This window comes from Crotalus tigris, unplaced genomic scaffold, assembly GCF_016545835.1.
Source record: "Crotalus tigris isolate CLP2741 ecotype Arizona unplaced genomic scaffold, ASM1654583v1 scf7180000020740.19678, whole genome shotgun sequence".
Lineage (NCBI taxonomy): Eukaryota > Metazoa > Chordata > Lepidosauria > Squamata > Viperidae > Crotalus > Crotalus tigris.
Genome location: NW_024098160.1, coordinates 7,083 through 19,678, shown reverse-complemented (window position 1 = coordinate 19,678; position 12,596 = coordinate 7,083). Strand labels below are relative to the sequence as shown.

At 41.3% G+C, this 12,596-nt stretch overlaps 1 long non-coding RNA gene across 1 annotated transcript; it reads left to right on the top strand.

Moving 5' to 3' along the window:
* Nucleotides 1-9,558: 9,558 nt before the first annotated feature.
* Nucleotides 9,559-12,251, top strand: LOC120319455. The gene is made up of 2 exons (XR_005559764.1): nucleotides 9,559-9,591; nucleotides 11,823-12,251. It is a non-coding gene; the product is annotated as an uncharacterized LOC120319455 (long non-coding RNA).
* Nucleotides 12,252-12,596: the final 345 nt, after the last annotated feature.

The window sequence follows — 12,596 nt, the reverse complement described above, 5'->3', positions numbered from 1 at the left end:
GAACTGACTTTCTTCTTGGGAATAAAGTGAATTCTTGGGGTAATTTTAGCCAAAAAATTCAGGTTCTTAGAATAAAATTTTGATGGACTGAGCTAATCTCAGCCATGTCCTTTTTAAAAGGACCAAACTAGCAAAGGTGAATAGGATTTAAAATTAGCTTGAAAGGTAAAATTATCTCAGGAACTTTCTTCTTAGGAATAAAGTGAATTCTTGGAGTAATTTTAGCCAAGAATTCAAGTTCTTAAAATAAAATTTTAATGGAACCTGAGCTAATCTCAGCCATGTCTTTTTTAAAGGGACCAAACCAGCAAAGGTGAATAGGAGTTAAAATTAGCTTGAAAAGTTACAGGTAAAAATATTTCAGGAACTGACTTTCCTCTTAGGAATAAAGTGAATTCTTGGGGTAATTTTAGCCAAGAATTCAAGTTCTTAAAATAAAATTTTAAAGGAACCTGAGCTAATCTCAGCCATGTCTTTTTTAAAGGGACCAAACCAGCAAAGGTGAATAGGATTTAAAATTAGCTTGAAAGGTAAAATTATCTCAGGAACTGACTTTCTTCTTGGGAATAAAGTGAATTCTTGGGGTAATTTTAGCCAAGAATTCAAGTTCTTAAAATAAAATTTTGATGGACTGAGCTAATCTCAGCCATGTCCTTTTTAAAGGGACCAAACCAGAAAAGGTGAATAGGAGTTAAAATTAGCTTTAAAGGTAAAATTATCTCAGGAACTGACTTTCTTCTTGGGAATAAAAGTGAATCTTAGGGTAAGTTTAGCCCAAGAATTCAATTCTTAGAATAAATTTTGATGGAACCTGAGCAATCATCAGCCAGTCTTTTTTAAAGGGGGACCAACAGCAAAGGTGAATCTCGGAGGTAAAATTAGCTTGAAAGGTAAAATTATCTCAGGAACTGACTTTCTTCTTAGGAATAAAGTGAATTCCTGGGGTAATTTTAGCCAAGAATTCAAGTTCTTAAAATAAAATTTTGATGGAACCTGAGCTAATCTCAGCCATGTCTTTTTAAAGGGACCAAACCAGCAAAGGTGAATAGGAGTTAAAATTAGCTTGAAAGGTAAAATTATCTCAGGAACTGACTTTCTTCTTAGGAATAAAGTGAATTCTTGGGGTAATTTTAGCCAAAAATTCAGGTTCTTAGAATAAAATTTTGATGGAACCTGAGCTAATCTCAGCCATGTCCTTTTTAAAGGGACCAAACCAGCAAAGGTGTGAATAGGATTTAAAATTATCTTGAAAGGTAAAATTATCTCAGGAACTGACTTTCTTCTTGGGAATAAAGTGAATTCTTCGGGTAATTTTAGCCAAGAATTCAAGTTCTTAGAATAAAATTTTGATGGAACCTGAGCTAATCTCAGCCATGTCTTTTTTAAAGGGACCAAACCAGCAAAGGTGAATTAGGAGTTAAAATTAGCTTGAAAGGTAAAATTATCTCAGGAACTGACTTTCCTCTTAGGAATAAAGTGAATTCTTGGGGTAATTTTAGGCAAGAATTCAAGTTCTTAGAATAAAATTTTGGTCGAACCTGAGGTAATCTCAGCCATGGTCTTTTTTAAAGTGACCAAACCAGCAAAGGTGAATAGGAGTTAAAATTAGCTTTAAAGGTAAAATTATCTCAGGAACTGACTTTCTTCTTAGGAATAAAGTGAATTCTTGGGGTAATTTTAGCCAAGAATTCAAGTTCTTAAAATAAAATTTTGATGGACTGAGATAATCTCAGCCATGTCCTTTTTAAAGGGACCAAACCAGCAAAGGTGAATAGGAGTTAAAATTAGCTTTAAAGGTAAAATTATCTCAGGAACTGACTTTCTTCTTAGGCATAAAGTGAATTCTTGGGGTAATTTTAGCCAAGAATTCAAGTTCTTAAAATAAAATTTTGATAGACTGAGCTAATCTCAGCCATGTCCTTTTTAAAGGGACCAAACCAGCAAAGGTGAATAGGAGTTAAAATTAGCTTGAAAGGTAAAATTATCTCAGGAACTGACTTTCTTAGGAATAAAGTGAATTCTTGGGGTAATTTTAGCCAAGAATTCAAGTTCTTAGAATAAAATTTTAATGGAACCTGAGCTAATCTCAGCCATGTCTTTTTTAAAGGGAACAAACCAGCAAAGGTGAATAGGAGTTAAAATTAGCTTTAAAGGTAAAATTATCTCAGGAACTGACTTAAGTGAATTCTTGGGGTAATTTTAGCCAAGAATTCAAGTTCTTAAAATAAAATTTTGATGGAACCTGAGCTAATCTCAGCCATGTCCTTTTTTAAAGGGACCAAACCAGCAAAGGTGAATAGGAGTTAAAATTAGCTTGAAAGGTAAAATTATCTCAGGAACTGACTTTCTTCTTAGGAATAAAGTGAATTCTTGGGGTAATTTTAGCCAAGAATTCAAGTTCTTAGAATAAAATTTTGATGGAACCTGAGCTAATCTCAGCCATGTCCTTTTTAAAGGGACCAAACCAGCAAAGGTGAATAGGAGTTAAAATTAGCTTGAAAGGTAAAATTATCTCAGAACTGACTTTCCTCTTAGGAATAAAGTGAATTCTTGGGGTAATTTTAGCCAAGAATTCAAGTTCTTAGAATAAAATTTTGATGGAACCTGAGCTAATCTCAGCCATGTCCTTTTTAAAGGGACCAAACCAGCAAAGGTGAATAGGAGTTAAAATTAGCTTTAAAGGTAAAATTATCTCAGGAACTGACTTTCTTCTTAGGAATAAAGTGAATTCTTGGGGTAATTTTAGCCAAGAATTCAAGTTCTTAGAATAAAATTTTGATGGAACCTGAGCTAATCTCAGCCATGTCTTTTTTAAAGGGACCAAACCAGCAAAGGTGAATAGGAGTTAAAATTAGCTTGAAAGGTAAAATTATCTCAGGAACTGACTTTCTTCTTAGGAATAAAGTGAATTCTTGGGGTAATTTTAGCCAAGAATTCAAGTTCTTAGAATAAAATTTTGATGGAACCTGAGCTAATCTCAGCCATGTCCTTTTTAAAGGGACCAAACCAGCAAAGGTGAATAGGAGTTAAAATTAGCTTTAAAGGTAAAATTATCTCAGGAACTGACTTTCTTCTTAGGAATAAAGTGAATTCCTGGGGTAATTTTAGCCAAGAATTCAAGTTCTTAAAATAAAATTTTGATGGAACCTGAGCTAATCTCAGCCATGTCCTTTTTAAAGGGACCAAACCAGCAAAGGTGAATAGGAGTTAAAATTAGCTTGAAAGGTAAAATTATCTCAGGAACTGACTTTCCTCTTAGGAATAAAGTGAATTCCTGGGGTAATTTTAGCCAAGAATTTAAGTTCTTAAATTCTTAAAGGTGAATAGGAGTTAAAATTAGCTTTAAAGGTAAAATTATCTCAGGAATTGATTTTGCTCTCAGGAATAAAGTAATTTTTTTGGAATCTGAGGTAATTTTAATCAACGCACAAGCCCCTAAAAGTAAAATATATAATAATAATAAAGTTGGAAGGGATCTTAGAGGTCATCTAGTCCAACCCTCTGCTCAGGCAGGAAACCCTATAGTTTAACAAGTTAACAAGACAAGAAACTAGCGCAGGGGTAGGCAGCCTTGGCTCTTTTATAACTTGTGAACTTCAACTCCCAGAATTCCTGATCCAGCATGGCTCAGCTTGGAAACTTCCCTTTCCCCTCAACATGGCTGGCTCAGGAATTTTGGGAATTGAAGTCCAAGGGTCTTCAAATGTGGCCCTTTTATGACTTCTGTATTTCAATTCCCAGAATTCCTCAGCCAGCGTGCCTGGCTGAGGAATTCTGGGAGTTGAAGTCCAGGGGTCTTCAAACATGGCCCTTTTATGACTTGTGGACTTCAACTCCCAGAATTCCTCAGCCAGCGGGCCAATCCACAAGTCATAAAAGGGTTAAGTTTGAAGACCTCTGCCTTAAAAGAAGCAAAACATGTAGAAAACAGGCTAGTGGCTTAAGGGAGCAATGTTACAAGTTATTGTATCTTGCCTTCTTTGACAAGTAGGATAAAACACATAAAACCCCTTTGACTGATTGCTTTTCTAACCTCTGAACATCCATGGTCATTTGGTGATGTTGATTTTTTTTTTTTTTAATTTCAAAGGCATGAATCCATGTAGACGAAGAAGAAGACATCAACAGTAAGACAGATGGTTTAATTCACTCTCCAGTGTATTATGAAAGTGAGGAAGCCTGGCAGATACTGTTTGCAACATGTTAACTACTGCAAAAATCTTTGGGTCTTGCTAAAGTTTATCTTAAGACTTGCTTTAGCAAAGTTTTTTTTTAAACATTACAAAGTATCAAGGGTAAAAAGAGCAGTCATAAGTGTGACAAACATGCCTAAAAAGTAGCAAAAAAATTTCTGACCCAAGACAATTTTAGCTATTGGCTGTAGATCTTAGAATCAGACAGATACCAGCCTCCTCCAGTACCTGAGGACTCCCTCAGTGAGACTCAAGCCGGAAGGGAATCCTTTGGGATCACCTCCCTCCCACCTTCACACCCTTGGAAATAATGCCAATACTAGCCAGACTTCTTAGAAGCAAAAGTAAACCTGGTGATGCATTTTAATATGAGGAATACCAATAAAGAAGAATATTTGTGGTTAACAGTTGAAATGAGGTGTCTTTGGTGCTCTCTGAGCTTGGCGGTTTTCTTGTAGACCAAGCATGTCCAAACTCGTGACGTCATGTGACGTCATGCAACGCATCGGGCTGGTTTTGCCCTTGCCGGCAATGGGGTGGGCGTGGCTTCCACGTGACCTGTCCGGTCCATGGGCCGGCAATTTGACACCCCTGTTGTAGTGCAGTTTGTTCCCAGTTTGTTCTAGTGCAGTGGTGGCGAACCTATGGCACTCGGAGCCCTCTCTGTGGGCACATGTGCTGTTGCCCCAGCCTTGCCTCCCCCTGCGACCCCCTCCTCTCCAGCAGCTCCCCTGAAGGAGACTCGCCCTTGAGCGTGGCCCACACGGAGCAGCGCAGCCAAGGACATGGCAGCCAGGCAGCGTAGACAAGACTCTGCCCTCACACCCCATCATGCAGCTGATGCTGCAGGGCGCGGGCAGAGGGCGTGGCTGCCATAGTGCTGCTGGGCTGCCTGGGCAATCTGCGGAGGGCCATGGAGGTGGTAAGTGGTCCTGTGGGCGGGGGGGTGGGGGGTGGGGGGTGGGGATGGAGGGGTGGAGCGGGGTCGGGGCAAGTTTTTGGGCACTCGGTCTCTAAAAGGTTCGCCATCACTGTTCTAGTGGCTCCTTTCAGTGTTAGCGAAAATGGTCTTGGAGGTTGTTTGTTGCGCTATGTGTTGTTAGCTTCTTTGGCAGCTCCTTGATTAGGGTATTGTTTACTTCTTGATTGTTGGTCTGGAAATTTAGCCTTGGCAATGGTTCATAGAACCAAAAAGAAAACATCAATGGCCCTTTTTAATGTTAGGTTGGCCATTGATCTGTAAAAGATGTTATAGTTTTGTAGCTTTGCAGACTGAGCAGAGGAAGTGCACTCTTCTACCAAATATTCTTCGAAAGAGACAACGTTGCTGGGCACGACTGAGGAAGAAACAAAGGAGAAAGAAGAAAAAAGAAGAAAAAAAGAGCAAGAAAATGTCTCCAGCGCAAGCCCTCTTAGTCTTCGGCTGTGATGGCACCCTCTACGCTGAGAGGTATGTTTAGTTGAGTCTTATATTCTTTAAAGCTTTAGGACAGGGGTCTCCAAACCTGGCCCTTTTATGACTTGTGGACTTCAACTCCCAGAATTCCTCAGCCAGCGTGCTGAGAGTTGAAGTCCACAAGTCATAAAAGGGCCAGGTTTGGAGACCCCTGCTTTAGGATATAGAGGGAGGTGGATGGTCTTCCAGTAATTATGCCTAGGTAAGCAAGGGTAACCCCTGTGTCTGGGGTAATAGTAACCACTGTGTATTGTGCATTCTTAGGAGTAAAACCCCAGTTCCAACTGAAGTAATGTTGACTTTCAAGGCACGAATCCAAAATGACCTGTAGACGAAGAAGAAGACATCAACAGTAAGACAGATGGTTTAATTCACTCTTCGGTGTATCATGAAATTGAGGAAGCCTGGCCAGTACTGTTTGGGCCTTGCTGAAATTTACCCTAAGGCAGTGGTGACGAACCTATGGCACGTGGGACAGAGGTGGCACTCAGAGCCCTCTCTATGGGCACGCGCGCCTTCGCCCCAGCCCCACCTCCCCCCGCGGCCCCCTCTTCTCCAGCAGACCCCCGGAGGAGAATCACCCCTGGGTGTGGCCCGTGCGCAGCAGCCCAGCCAAGGACATGGCAGCCGGGCAGTGGGGACAAGACTCCGCCCTCGCACCCTGTCGCATGCAGATGATGCTGTGGGGCGCAGGCAGAAGGCGTGGCTGCCATGGCACTGCAGGACCACCTGGGAGATCTGCGACGGGCCATGGAGGCGGTAGGTGGCCCTGCGGGATGGCAGAGCGGGATGGGGAGGCGGGCGGGCGAGAGCTGGGGCAGGGCGGCTTTTGGACACTCTAAAAGATCTAAAAGGTTCGCCATCACTGCCCTAAGGCTTGCTTTAGCAGTTTTTTAAAAAAATGGTCTTGGAGGTTCTTTGTTGTGCTATTTGTTGTTAGCGTCTTTGGCAGTTCCTTGATTAGGACATTGTTTACTTCTTGATTGCTGGTCTGATGTTAATCATAGTGTTAATCTATGCATATCTCAGTGTGGATTGCTGGTGAAGAGGTGTTGTCTTTTTTGCAAAGTGGGTACATATTGTTTCTGTCTGTCTATTCATGGCTAATTTGTCAGAGTGACAGGCTCCTAGAAATTTATTAATGTTTTTGGACATTGCTTGGTCTACGACAGGGGTAGGCAACCTTGGCTCTTTTATGACTCGTGTACTTCAACTCCCAGAATTCCTGAGCCAGAATGGCTGGCTCAGGAATTCTGGGAGTTGAAGTCCACGAGTCATAAAAGAGCCAAGGTTGCCTATCCCTGGTCTAGGATAGTCAGTTTCCCAACTGTAACTATGGTTAGGTCTTTGAATTTATTGTGAAATTAAAGAGTTTTCATTATATATTCTGGCTGCTACCTGGTATTATGAGTGATATTTGATTTCACACCTTTCTTCCCTAGCATAATTTTAGCCATGGTGATGGTTCTTAGAACCAGAAAGGAAACCTCAGCGGCCCATTTAAATGATCAGTGTGGCCGGTGATTAATAATAGATTTTATAGATTTGTGCCTGGCATAATTCTAGCCAATGGTGATGGTTCTTAGAACCAGAAAGAAAACCTCAATGGCCCTTCTTAATGCTAGGTGTGGCTGTTGATCTATAATAGATTTTATAGTTTTCTGGCTGGCATTATTTTAGCCATGACGATGGTTCTTAGAACCAGAAAGGAAACCTCAATGGCCCCTTTCTAATGCTAGGTGTGGCCGTTGATCTATAAAAGATTTTATAGTTTCCTAGCTTTGCAGATTGAGCGGAGGAACAAGTTGCGCTCTTCTGCCAAATGTTCCTCGAAAGAGACGACGCATGCTGGGCATGGCAGAGGAAGAAACCAAAGAGAAAGAAGAAGAAAGAAAGTAGAACCAAGATAGCAAGAAAATGTCTCCAGCTCAAGCCTTTGGCTGTGATGGCACCTCCTACACTGTGAGGTAAGTTTAGTTGAGTCTTATATTCTTCAAAGTCTCAGGGTATGGAGGGAGGCGGATGATCCGTTATGCCAGGGGTCCCCAACCCCTGGTCGGTGGACCATCACTGGTCCGCAGCATGCCAGCAAGTGGGCCACACAAATAAGCAAAGCTCCATCCTCAAGATTCAGGCAGTATTCAAAACCACACCCCCTCTGGTCCACAGAAAACCTTTCTCCACGGCACCGGTCCTTGGTGCCCAAAAGGTTGGGAACCTCTGCATTATGCCTAGATAAGGAATGGTAACACCTGCATCTGAGCTAATAGTAACCATTGTGTATTGTGCATTCTTAGGAGTAAAACTCCAGGGGCAGCTGATGTAACATTGATATTTTTTTTTAATCTCAAAGGCGTCTACTATACCATCTTAGAAAACAGAAGACACAGTTGTCAGCCTGCAGTGTTGATGGTGAAAATGGAGAAAGAAGGAATGGAATAAAAGAATGAATATGGTCTCCATCAAGAATGCTACTTCACCAACTCAATCACAACTGAGCTGTAGATAATAAAGTTTTAAATGTTTGTTGCCAGGCATAAATTTAGCCATGGCGATGGTTCTTAGAACTGGGGGGGGGAACTCTCAATGGCCCCTTTTAAAGCTAGGCATGGCTGTTGATAGATTATAAACTTTATGGTTTTCTTGCCTGGCATAATTTTAGCCATGGTAATGGTTTTCAGAACCTGAAATAAAACCTCAACAGTCCTTTTCTAATGAGCAAGTGCACTCTTGCTGACAAATGTTCCTCAAAAGAGACAACCCTTGCTGTGCACAGCAGAGGAAGAAACAAAAGCGAAGAAAGAAAAAAGAAGACCAAGACAGCAAGAAAATGTCTCCAGCTCAAGCCCTATTAGCCTTTGGCTGTGATGGAGCCTCCTACACTGTGTGGTAAGTTTAGTTGAGTCTTGTATTCTTCAAAGACTTAGGATATGGAGGGAGGTGGGTGGTCTTCCACTACTTGTTGATCTATTATGCCAGGGGTCCTCAACCCTCAGTCTGTGGACCAGCACTGGACCGCACCATGCCACCAAGCAGGCCACACAAACAAGCAAACTCCATCCTCAGGATGCAGGTATTCAAAACCATACCCCCTCTGGTCCGCGGAAACCCTTTATCCATGGCACCATTCCCTGGTGCCCAAATGGTTGGGAACCTCTGCATTATGCCTTGATAAGGAAAGGTAACACTTGCACTTGAGGTAATAGTAACCACTGTACTTTGTGCATTCTTCGGAGTAAAACTCCAGGGGCAGCTGAAGTAATACTATTTTTTTTAACTCAAAGACTTCTGCTACACCATTTTAGAAGACAAAAGATGAAAATGGAGGAAGAAGGAATGGAACGCAAGAATGAATATCAAGAATGCTACTTCACCACATAAATCAAAACTGAACTGTAGATAATAGATTTAATACTTTTCTTGCCAGCTGTAAATTTAGCCACGGCAATGGTTTTTAGAACCAGAAAGGAAACTTCCCCAACAGCCCTTTTAAATGCTAGACACAGCTGTTGATTGATTATAGATTTTACAGTTTTCTGCCTGGCGTAATTCTAGCCACGGTGATGGTTCTTAGAACCAGAAAGGAAATTACAACGGCCTTTTTAAATGACCAGTGTGGCTGTTGATTGATTATAGATTTTATAGTTTTCTGCCTGGCATAATTCTGGCCATGGCGATGATTCTTAGAACCAGAAAGAAAGCCTCAACGGCCCTTTTTAATACTAGGTGTGGCCGTTGATCTATAAAAGATTTTATAGCTTTAGAGTCCCTGAGATTGAGGGGAGGAACATTTGCACGCCTGTTGCCAAATGTTCCTCAGAAGAGACACAGAGGAAGAAACAAAGGCGAAGAAAGAAAAAAGAAGAACCAAGACAGCAAGAAAATGTCTGCAGCTCAAGCCCTATTAGCCTTTGGCTGTGATGGCGCCTCCTACGCTGTGAGGTAAGTTGTATTCTTCAGAGTCTTAGGATATGGAGTGAAGTGGATGGTCCATTCTTCCTAGGAAATTGATGGTCCATTCTTCCTAGGTAAGTAGGGGGTAACAATTGCTTCTGAGGTAATAGTAACCACAGTGTATTGTGCATTCATAGGAGTAAAACGCCAGTGGCAGCTGAAGTAATGCTGATTTTTTTTTTTGTCTCAAAGGCATGTACTACAGCATCTTAGAGGACAGAAGACTCAGCGTCGATGGTAAAAGTACAAGAAGAAGGAATGGAAATTAAGAAGAATATAATGTTTTAGATAATAGATTTTATATCGTTCTTGCCTGGCATAAATTAAGCCCTGGCAATGGTTATTAGAACCAGAAAGGAAACCTCCCCAACAGCCCTTTTAAATGCTAGGCATGGCTGTTGATCGATAACAGATTTTATAGTTTTCTGCCTGGCGTAATTTTAGCCATGGTGATGGTTCTTAGAACCAGAAAGGAAATTACAATGGCCTTTTTAAATGACCAGTGTGGCTGTTGACTGATTATAGATTTTATAGTTTTCTGCCTGGCATAATTCTGGCCATGGCGATGGTTCTTAGAACCAAAAGAAAACCTCAATGGCCCTTTTTAATGCTAGGTGTGGCTGTTGATCCATTATAGATTTTATACCTTTCTTGCCTGGCATAATTCTGGCCATGACGATGGTTCTTAGAACCAGAAAGAAAGCCTCAACGGCCCTTTTTAATGCTAAGCGTGGCCGTTGATCTATAAAAGATTTTGTAGCTTTAGAGTCCCTGAGATCGAGGGGAGGAACATTTGCACGCCTGTTGCCAAATGTTCCTCAGAAGAGACACGGAGGAAGAAACAAAGCCGAAGAAAGAAAAAAGAAGAACCAAGACAGCAAGAAAATGTCTCCAGTTCAAGCCCTATTAGCCTTTGGCTGTGATGGCGCCTCCTACGCTGTGAGGTAAGTTGTATTCTTCAAAGTTTTATGATATGGAGGGAGGTCAATGGTCCCCCCCCCAGCAAAAAAAATTGATGGTCCATTCTTCCTAGGTAAGTAGGGGTAACACCTGCATCTGAGGTAATAGTAACCACAGTGTATTGTGCCTTCTTAGGTGTAAAACCTCAGTGGCAGCTGAAGTAACGTTGATTTTTTTTTTTATTTCAAAGGCATGTACTACAGCATCTTAGAAGACAGAAGACTCAGCTTTGATGGTAAAAGTACAAGAAGAAGGAATGGAAATCAAGAATGAATACGATCTTGTAGATAGTTGATTTTATATCTTTCTTGCCTGGCATAAATTAAGCCCTGGCAACGGTTCTTAGAACCAGAAAGAAAGTTTCAATGGACCTTTTAATTCTAGGTGTGGCCATTGATTGATAATAGATTTTATAGTTTTCTGCCTAGTGTAAATTTAGCCATGGCTATGGTTCTTAGAACCAGAAAGAAAACCTCTCAGTGGCCCATTTAAATGACCAACGTGGCCAGTGATTAATCATAGATTTTATAGTTTTCTGCCTGGCGTAATTTTAGCCATGGCGATCGATCTTAGAATCAGAAAAAAAGTTTCAATGGACCTTTTTAATTCTAAGTGTGGCCATTGATGGATAATAGATTTTATACCTTTCTTGCCTGGCATAATTCTAGCCATGGCGATGGTTCTTAGAACCAAAAGAAAACCTCAATGGCCCTTTTTAATGCTAGGTGTGGCTGTTGATCCATTATAGATTTTATACCTTTCTTGCCTGGCATAATTCTGGCCATGGCGATGGTTCTTAGAACCAGAAAGAAAGCCTCAACGGCCCTTTTTAATGCTAAGTGTGGCCGTTGATCTATAAAAGCTTTTGTAGCTTTAGAGTCCCTGAGATCGAGGGGAGGAACATTTGCACGCCTGTTGCCAAATGTTCCTCAGAAGAGACACGGAGGAAGAAACAAAGGCGAAGAAAGAAAAAAGAAGAACCAAGACAGCAAGAAAATGTCTCCAGTTCAAGCCCTATTAGCCTTTGGCTGTGATGGCGCCTCCTACGCTGTGAGGTAAGTTGTATTCTTCAAAGTTTTATGATATGGAGGGAGGTCAATGTTCCCCCCCCAAAAAAAAATTGATGGTCCATTCTTCCTAGGTAAGTAGGGGTAACACCTGCCTCTGAGGTAATAGTAACCACAGTGTATTGTGCCTTCTTAGGTGTAAAACCTCAGTGGCAGCTGAAGTAATGTTGATTTTTTTTTTTTATCTCAAAGGCATGTACTCTACACCATCCTAGAAGACAGAAGACTCACTTGTCAGCCTGCAGTGTTGATGGTGAAAAAGGAGGAAGAAGGAATGGAACGCAAGAATGAACATGATCTCCACCAAGAATGCTATTTCACCAATTATGTCAAAACTGACCTTTAGAACAATCGCTGAAAATGTAAGCCACTTTCATGATCACACCACACTACACATTTTAATCCTATCTGTGACCATTGCTACATAATAGGGATTCTCGTTTTCTTGCCTGTTGTATTTTTAGCCCATTCTAGGTGTGTTCCATGATGTACATAAGATTCCATACTTTTCTTGCCTCCTTACTGTTAGGCCTGGTAATGGTTCTTAAAACCCAAAAGAAAATGTCTATGGCCCTTTCTATTGCTAGGCTTGGTCACTGATTATTAAAACAGTAATTAGTATTCTGGCCTAGTGTAATGTTAGCCACAGCTGTACTTCTTAGAACTTGAGAAGGGCCACACAAGCATTCCACATGCCAATCCATCCTGTAAATAGTGATGACTCATTTTTAGAGGTCTTTCAGTCCCTGAGCTTGTGTGACACTCACACCGAATGGATGTGGATAATTATCGGCTCCCAGACTCACTCAGTCCATGAGCAGATACTTTCTGAGACTCACACCAGAAGTCTCTCTCTTTCAGTCCCCGAGTGAGCAGCGAGGGCGAATCACACTGGAGGCGTCAACAGCCCTCGGCTGGAAGTCTCTCCCGGTCCCTGAGGCTCCCCAACTGAGTCTCAAACTGGAA